Genomic DNA, 10,095 nt, shown 5'->3' on the forward strand with positions numbered 1-10,095 from the left:
CGCAGACAACACACTTTACATTATTTTGGACTGTCTTGTTGGAAGATTTGAGCTACTTAAGTTGTCATTTAATCACCATATGTTCCCTTTAATTAAAAAACGAGTTTCTCTTTTCTGTTAGTTCCTTAGAGATAATTTAGAACAACCATGTCACAGGCAGCAGTTATTTTGGGTAATGCTGAGCCTAAAGTCATCAGGGAATTTCTAAAGGAGGCTTGTGAGGTTTGAATCTGCTCCCCATCTTGAATGAAACAAGCTGCCTCTGAGCAAGGCACTGAACTGCTCCACTGACCAGCTCTCCAACACCTCACCTTCCTGGTTATTGCTGTGAATGTGACACCTGATTAAAGCAAGATTAAACCATTTTGTCATGGGCATTGACCCGTTACATCGAGATGTCAGGCTTGCTTTAAGGAGAAGCATTAACATATAATAGAATGGAACAAGGGCATCTAAATGGGAGCTTAATGTATTATATAGAAAATCCAAAAGAAAAAGAAAAGTAATGCGGCACAAACCAGCATGACCTCGAATCACATTTTAACCAGCTGCTGTGAAACAGGATAGAGGATGGCCTGGTCTTTACCAGAAGAGGGTGCCATTTGATCAGTGAGTATCACATAGACAGTAAATCATGTGGTGACAGTTTTATATGGATATCAACTGACCAGTACAACCAGTCGGCCTCAGAGAAACAGACCAGTGTCATCACAATGTGCTTTTAAAAATCACCCAAAAGATGAGTATTGTGAACAATGGAGGAAAGAAAACACACGGCTAAATGAGCTACAAATTCCTCAACAGCCGGAACATCCAAAAAATTTAAAATGTGAATGAAAGCAATATCTGAGTGAATGACCGAGAGCCGGAGGTTAAAAGAGATCACTATCTGATTTCATGGTAACGTCAGATCTGAAATCTGTAATTAAAACTGAAGCACACATGCAATTTTGGAAAAGATGGTCTTAAAGGAAAGACAGACAGATGGCAAGGAACCTGTCATATGTTTAATGATATATTTATATTTATGTAATGTATAAAATATGAAATAAACATATACGGAGCCTCTGACCTCACTGTGTTGTGTAATAGACTCAATATATTTCTTATGAGCACATGAAGACGGGGTCTACGAGACTGGTTTTATTTAATGTTCACTGCTGATAATCATTTGTTTTATAAATTAGTGCATCATAATCACTATTTCTTTCCATTTTCCTTATCCACTATTACAATGGCAATGTCAATGTCATGTCATGGCAATAAAACAAATGGAAATTGAAATAGTTGACTTAAAATGGTGGTTGCATTCAAAAGAATAAAACAAAAAAGTAAATGATTCACATTCATACAATAAGATTTATTCAGTTATTGATAATTCAGTATTTTTTCTGAGATTCCTTCTACACTGGGTGTGCATGTGAACTAAACTAAAACGTTTTAAAACAGTCTGTTTTAGAATTAAATTTAAATTGTCTATTTATGTTTCCCCAGATACTATTTCCTCACTGAGCTGCAGTGGAAGGAATAACACAAGGAGAATATTTTTGACTAAAAATACTGTAACTTTGGGGAATGCCTGCTTGATTTGACTAACTGCTGAAGCGTTATGTTATAACGCAATATACGATTGCCATTCGGCAGAGCACGACCGAGGAGTCCAAAGCATACTTTGGACTCCTCACCACTCTGTTGATAGTCATCCAGTGTTAAGCACTGCCTCTGGCACTCAGTAAGGATGAAATAGAATGAAAGTTAGGGATGTAACTACGGTTCTATGAATCCTGGATGGCCACCAGAGTTCTTGGTCAGTCGGTATCTTGTGAACTCAGAGATAGGACTGATCTCAGGGATGATTCCAAAACTTATGCCCGGCTTGGATCATCCGAGGTCACACGTGACTTTGTTGTTAAAAAAACTCAACCTGCATCAGTAACCTTTGTTTGGTGTAAATTATAAAAGATATCAGGCTTCTGTGTGCACGCCTATCTGGCTGAGTGTGCTAAAGATCAGCAGAGATGTTGTAACATAAGCCTGAAAGTTGTTCCACGGATTGGGTTAGTTATTTGCTATGAGCTTGTTTAATTCAAGAATAAATGCTTTTTTTTTTTTTGTTAATCACTATTGATCCAAGACCAATGAGTTCCTTCCAGACCGTCAATGATGAATAGGACTTTCAGCTTTACATAATATTCATAAGATGATTTTATTTCCTCTCCCTCATGCTGAGTACACAAGCTCAGTCAAGGTGACCAAGCAGTGAAAGAAAGAAAAGAAGGTCTTTGCAGAAGTTGAAAGCAGAATCTTTATTTTCTAAGCAATTGACTCAATGTTCAAAGTATCCTGTGCTGTAGATGGTTCAATTCTGTCGGCACACAAAAGTCATTATTGGATCGAATACGTTAAGTGACAATACCAACGTTTCTAGTTTTCTTGCTTTTTCAGCATTTTAGTATTGCACTTAAGTTGGGAGACTTGTACACGTTTTAAATAACAATGGTCCAAATCAAAGTAGCAGAGACCAAGACATCCTGAGCTCCAAAACTACTACATCCAACACTTATATCATCACAAACAACGTTATTTTAGACAAACAACCACTCATCTTTTTAAGTGAGATTTGGAATAAATGGGCAGACAGCACATCACCACATAAAGCAGTTCTACTAAAAGCTTTCTAGCCTAGCTTAACACAGTAGCAAAAACTGCTGCCTCTGCAACTTATGACTGTAGAATGAGGGGATTTCAGGAGCTACTTTAAATCACATATTTTAATGTATTTAATTAAAAATATATTTATCAAACTACCTAGCTTGTTCAAATGGACAAGATGACTAAAGAAGAGTCCTCATTTTGTTTTATGTGAAGTTTGTGACAATGGTTAATCAGCATAAAAAGGTACATACAGTTGTGGTCAAAAGTTTACATACACTTGTAAAGAACATAATGTCATGGCTCTCTTGAGTTTCCCCGTTATTTCTACAACTCTGATTTTTCTCTGATAGAGTGATTGGAACAGATACTTCTTTGTCACAAAAAACATTGATGAAGTTTGGTTCTTTCATGACTTTATTATGGGTTAACAGAAAAAGTGATCAAATCTGCTGGGTCAAAAATATACATACAGCAGTGCTAATATTTGGTTACATGTCCCTTGGCCATTTTCACTTCAATTAGGAGCTTTTGGTAGCCATCCACAAGCTTCTGGCAAGCTTCTCGTTGAATCTTTGACCACTCCTCTTGACAGAATTGGTGCAGTTCAGTTAAATTTGATGGCTTTCTGACATGGACTTGTTTCTTGAGCATTGTCCACATGTTCTCAATGGGATTTAAGTCAGGACTTTGGGAAGGCCATTCTAAAACCCTAATTCTAGCCTGATTTAGCCATTCCATTACCACTTTTGATGTGCGTTTGGGGTCATTGTCCTGTCGGAACACCCAACTGCGCCCAAGACCCAACCTTCGGGCTGATGATTTTAGGTTATCCTGAAGAATTTGAAGGTAATCCTCCTTCTTCATTATCCCATTTACTCTCTGTAAAGCACCAGTTCCATTGGCAGCAAAACAGCCCCACAGCATAATACTACCACCACCGTGCTTGACGGTAGGCATGGTGTTCTTGGGGTTAAAGGCCTCACCTTTTCTCCTCCAAACATATTGCTGGGCATTGTGGCCAAACAGCTCGATTTTTGTTTCGTCTGACCACAGAACTTTCCTCCAGAAGGTCTTATCTTTGTCCATGTGATCAGCAGCAAACTTCAGTCGAGCCTTAAGGTGCCGCTTTTGGAGCAAGGGCTTCCTTCTTGCACGGCAGCCTCTCAGTCCATGGAGATGCAAAACACGCTTGACTGTGGACACTGACACCTGTGTTCCAGCAGCTTCTAATTCTTGGCAGATCTGCTTTTTGGTGGTTCTCGGTTGACTCTTCACCCTCCTGACCAATTTTCTCTCAGCAGCAGGTGATAGCTTGCGTTTTCTTCCTGATCGTGGCAGTGACAAAACAGTGCCATGCACTTTATACTTGCAAACAATTGTTTGCACTGTTGCTCTTTGGACCTGCAGCTGCTTTGAAATGGCTCCAAGTGACTTTCCTGACTTGTTCAAGTCAATGATTCGCTTTTTCAGATCCATGCTGAGCTCCTTTGACTTTCCCATTGTAGCGTTTGTGGGCGTTTGTATCCAATGAGCCCTATTTAAATGGCCTCAGAGAAGTCACCGGCTGTAGTCACTCATAATCACTCACAAGAAGTTAAGAGGCCATGCTATGAAGCTCATTTCATTGACACAACTTTCTAAGTCACCAAAATTGCTAATTCATGTTGCTGTATGTATATTTTTGACCCAGCAGATTTTGTCACTTTTTCTGTTAACCCATAATAAAGTCATGAAAGAACCAAACTTCAAGAATGTTTTTTGTGACAAAGAAGTATCTGTTCCAATCACTCTATCAGAGAAAAATCAGAGTTGTAGAAATAACTGGAAACTCAAGAGAGCCATGACATTATGTTCTTTACAAGTGTATGTAAACTTTTGACCACAACTGTATCTACAGTTTGGCTTTCAAAAGCCTTTGAATCCAAATCCTTTTTTCTCTACTTCACTGCCTTTCTAATGAAGTAGGTATCTTTAAGTTCAGAATGTTGAAAATGCAACATGTAGTACAGCTCTAAAGCAATGTATGCACATCTGAGCTGTAACAATTCACAGCAGACCTTTTTTCTCATTGACCTTTGCCAAATATTTTCATAAATCCTAAAATTAAATTGCGTCTTCCAAAGCATGTATACAGTAACTGGCATACCGTGTGAATGATGTAATCTCTTTGATGTCGGTCTAAGATTTCTAAATGACAGTTTTAACAAAAAAATCTTTTCCGTGATAAAATAAAGGAAAGGCTTATCAAGTATCGGTACTAAGTTTGATCATGACTTTGAGATTGTTGGAATAAGGCTCTCCTGTTTGTTCTCCCATTATGTAGTTAACCGAGAACTTCTTGATTTCTTTTCACTCTTATCAGTTTTCTCACTGCTGGCACACAGACATCTACTGAAGTTTTAATTTGGTTCTTATGTCTTAGAAGTTGAGTCATACGGTTATGTCAGGAACTGTTCTTATGACTAAACTTCTGTTTGACTTGTTATAAGCCCAATGCCAGAACATTTGTGTGACAGCTGTACAAGTGCCTGCAAACAAGTAAAAGTGACAATGCAAAAAAAGACTAGGTAATGCAGGAACCATGTCACAGTATTACGTGTCTAAGCCCTTTTATAATTTCCAGACCAAACATTCAACAACTTCTTTTCCAGAAAACTAAAAGTGATATCAGATTAGATTCAATTGGAATGAATGAGATTCTAATGACGGCAGTTGGGAAATTGAGTAATTGCAAGAACAACTGCAACCAGATAAGAACAGAAACCAGAAAACATTTACTGAAGATAATGTAAGATATACTTTCCACATGTACAGTGAGATAAAGATGTAGTGGTTTGTTCTCCACAATAATTCCGATTGTTTGACAGATTTAACTAGTAGATATCTGCATCCCATTTACAGTAAGTATGCTGGCATTAAAAGGAAGTAAAGCTGTATTTCTGTATCTCTGTATGAATGTAATACATTTGTCAAGAAAGATTATTATCATAACATAATAAAAAGTTTTTTCAATGTGAGTTTGACAATGTTATACATAGGAGTGCAATGGTGAATTTAAAAGTGAGTCGAATAATTTGTAGTGTTACAGAATCTTCTAATTGTGACGAGAAAGTCACCAGTTGGATTTCCAAACTGGCAAAAAAAAACTATTTTTCTATTTTTACATTTTTAACACAATAGAACAGTCCCTGACATACAACCTCTAAAAATAAAAATAAAGCACATAATAGTACTAATATTTTGGCTATTAGCGAGCACCTATCTAAACATATATGTAAATACATGCATACATAGATAGATAGATAGATAGATAGATAGATAGATAGATAGATAGATAGATACTTTATTCATCCCCAGGGGGAAATTTGTTAATACATGCACATATACACAGAAATACACATACATATATGCATCTGCCTTTACATAGCCATCTACATACACATACATACGCACACAGCATACCAATACATATACATTCCTACATGTATACATTTTACACATGTACTCAAAAAGGAATATTAATAAAAGGGAAAAAATACTGAAGCATAATTAATTAATAAGAATTAAATAGAAAATACAAATAATGAAAGAAACTGTTTTTACAAAAGGTTGGCATTCGTCACAAAGCACGATTATGACAAGTGGGCCTAACAACTGTAGTCATGATAGTAGAGCAAAGTTGTGTTACCCCAACCCTTCTCGATAGTTTTAGCATTTAGGTAAAATGTAACCCAGATCCATTTTCGTATAAAGGTGTCTATTGTCAGTTGTAGATTTGCAGTAATTTGTTTCCATTGAATGAACCTGTTTCAGTCTCTGTAACCACTGAACCACAAAACATAACTTTTGATCGGAATCATGAGATAGCAGTGCTTGTCCCTCCCTCAGTACAAATGCAGAGTCGCTATCGATCGAGGCGTTGGCCATCAGCTGATGGTTGAACTGGGTTGCCAGGTGTGAATGTGTGTGGCAGGAGTAGGGCGTTCCTGAAAAAGCTCCCATTGCTCCAAATGAAACAACCCTGAGTAAATAAAAGTAAAGAAAACAATATTCTTTCCATCAGCTTGCAGGGTGATTCTTGCAATTGCAATCGGCATGATTATAGCTGTTGGATGTTTTTGCCTGATAACACACGCACTTGTCACACATGACCTGAGGCTGAAGTGCTGTCTCCTTCCTTGTGCCTCTCAGATGAAATTCAAACAGAACACCCAACTACCTTCGTGACTGAGTAAGCTTGTTACTTTTATCCTGCTCGGGAAGTTTCACTAGGCCTCCATGATATCGACTCACTTCTTTAATTCTTTAAATTTATCTTGAGTGTATTTGATAAGCAAACGAAGGCGTACAGCCCATTGTTTTGGGACTGTGTCGTATAGCACCCAATTTATTGTGCAAATATCAAACACATAAATGTTAAAAATGCAGTTAGTCTGAGAATGATGGCCTAGAGCAGGGGTGTCAAACTCAAATACACAGTGGGCCGAAATAAAGAAATTGATACAAGTCAAGGGCCAGATGGGTTCAACGTTTATTGAAAACTTAATGAAAGAACCTTAGTGCACATATTGAACCCGGAACTAACAAGGCCTATAGAGTATTGCCTATAAAACAACATTAATTATGAAATAAATGAAATAAAAATTATAAATAATACATAAATAAATAAAAATAAAAGTAATAAAATCAGTTTCATTAATTGCTTATGGCTCTATCTGCAGTTTTTCCAGAGTAATTTCAAGTGGAAACAGTTTCTACAGGCAAACAACAGCCAAAAATAATTTACTTCAAAGACAAATCAAATGTCCTGTAGTAGCAAGAGAAAAAAAATGCAAAAATGAAACTACATTAAAAACTGAAAATGCGTCAAAGCACCGTTTGCTGCTCTGTGATGCTCACTGGTCTGAGCCAGACACTTGGTGTCTCATCTTGGATACAAGTTCATCAATGTCTGGGGTCAGGCTCTGAGCTGAGGAAATCCTCAGGATGGAGTGAAGGTGCTCATCAGTAAGACGAGTCCGGTGTGAAGTTTTGGTCATCTTCATCAAAGAAAACAGTTGTTCACACAAGTATGTGCTGCCAAACATAGAGAGCGTTTGAGCAGCCTGGGAGCGCAGCTGGGGCATTGTGTCGGGGATGAAACGTGGAAACTCTGCAGCGCCCACAGACTCATATTTTGCCTTCAGTGTGTCACTAGATTGGAGCTCAATCAACTCCATTTGGAGGTTTGATGGTGCGTTTTCCACGTCAGCTGCAAATGGACTACTGAGCAGTTCAAACCTGCTTTTTTGGGCTTCAAAATCGGCAAATCGCCGTGTGAAGTCAGCACCAAGTATGCCGAGTTTTTCAGCAAACTGTGTAGTTGGGAAGGCAGCGACCTGCTCTTTCATTGTTTGGCACTGCGGGAAATGGCTCAAGTTTTCCTGCAGCATCTGCGTCTCCCACAGGCGCAGCTTGGTTTTAAAAGCCCTCACTGTAGCGTACATGTCAGTGATGACGTGGCCCCGCCCCTGAAGCTGCAGGTTGAGCGCATTCAGGTGGCTTGTGATGTCACACAGGAACGCCACTTCACACAGAAACATTTTATTTCGGAGCTCTGCTGTGCCTTTCCCTTTGATTTCCATGAACTCACAGATCTCCTCACGCAACTGGAAAAATCTTTCCAGCACCTTTCCCTGGCTTAGTCATCGCACCTCTGTGTGATAGGGCAAGTCACCATATTCTGTACCTACCTCCTCCAGAAAAGACTTGAACTGGCGGTGATTTAAACCTTTGGCTCTGATAAAGTTAACCGCTAATGTTATGATGCTCATCACATGTTCCATTTTCAAGGCTTTGCCACACAACGACTCCTGGTGTATGATGCAGTGATAAGCTGTCAACTCACTTGTAACGTTTTCCTCCTTCATCTTTTCTCGGATCCTCCCCACCAATCCACTCTTTTGACCGCACATCGCAGGCGCTCCATCTGTTGTCAGTCCCACAAGTTTATCCCACGGCAGCCCCATTTTATCTACACATCTGGACACCTCTTCAAAGAGATCTTTCCCCGTAGTTCTGCCATGCATTGGGTGTAATCCCAAAAACTCTTCTGTTACGCACAGGCTTGAGTCCACTCCACGGATGAAAATTGACAGTTGGGTAGTATCAGAAGTGTCGGTGCTCTCATCCGCAGCAAGGGAGTATGCGATGAAATCTTTTCCCTTTCCCACAAGCTGTTGTTGGAGATTGGCAGCAAGGTGACGCACACGGTCAGCAACGGTGTTTCGGCTTAGGCTCACATTTAAAAATGCTTGTCTTTTTTCTGGGCACACGGCGTCGCAAACTTTAATCATGCAGTTTTTGACAAATTCCCCCTCGGTAAAGGGCCGGGCTGATTTCGCAACCTCTGCTGCCACAATAAAACTGGCCTTAACAGCAGCCTCGCTTTGTGATTTGGCTTTAGTAAACATAGCCTGCTGTGACACCAGACTTCTTTTTAACGCCTCTACCTTCTGTAGCCTTTGTGTCGTGTCCAGATGCTTGTATCTGTCTTGGTGCTTCGTTTCATAGTGTCTTCTTGTGTTGTATTCTTTCATTACAGCCACACTGTCTCCGCACAGAAGACACACAGCTTTGCTTTTTACATCCGCGAACATATACTGTGCCTCCCACCTGTCTTGAAAAATCCTTTTTTTCAAATTCCACCTTTCGTTTAGCCATTTTTTGGGGAGAGGGATAGTTGAAAGTTGACACAAGTGGTATGTAATACAGACTGTGAGGCGCGCTTTCGCGGGCCCGCGAATGCGCGACGACACACGGACAGTGCATTGTGGGATTTGTAGTATTATGGTGATGCGTGCGATATACCGGCGGGCCAGCTCTAATAGTAAATAGATTTTATCATGCGGGCCAAAGATAATTCATTCACGGGCCGGATGTGGCCCGCGGGCCTTGAGTTTGACACATGTGGCCTAGAGCTTTAACTCATGAATAATAATAACTCATAAATTCATCTGGCACCAAGAAAAAATTCCTCCCCCTGTGGAAAATCCACATATTTACTTTCTTATTATCATTCTGGGTGGAGGAGCTGTCTGGCGTATCATTCAACCAACAATCAAATTTAGGAGTTTGTGTTAATTCAAGTATAATTTTAGTCCAAAAGCTGGAAGCACCAGAAGGAGCCAACAGCAGAATCAAGAGAACTTCAACTGCACAAAGTCCCACAGGTTCTTACATAATCGTATGTACTACGAAGACAAGACATTTACAGCTGCTGTTATGAAAGTGGTAGTGAATGTAATTCTTCTTACATGACAGTGTTACAAATCTATTGTAAAATGTGATTTTATTTCAAATGAAACACAAGAAATCAATGACAAAAAAATCAATCGAACAAAGTAATGACACGATAGGTAACGCCAGTTACATATTTGAGTCAAACAGCAAATAAAACTC

At 39.3% G+C, this 10,095-nt stretch overlaps 1 pseudogene; it reads right to left on the reverse strand.

Moving 5' to 3' along the window:
• Nucleotides 1-7,550: 7,550 nt before the first annotated feature.
• LOC137881954 (general transcription factor II-I repeat domain-containing protein 2-like) lies at nucleotides 7,551-9,357 on the reverse strand (annotated as a pseudogene).
• Between the last annotated feature and the right edge of the window lie 738 nt (nucleotides 9,358-10,095).

This window comes from Cebidichthys violaceus, unplaced genomic scaffold (assembly GCF_023349555.1).
Source record: "Cebidichthys violaceus isolate CVI_PGR_0920_01 unplaced genomic scaffold, fCebVio1.0.p SCAF_3, whole genome shotgun sequence".
Classification (NCBI taxonomy): domain Eukaryota; kingdom Metazoa; phylum Chordata; class Actinopteri; order Perciformes; family Stichaeidae; genus Cebidichthys; species Cebidichthys violaceus.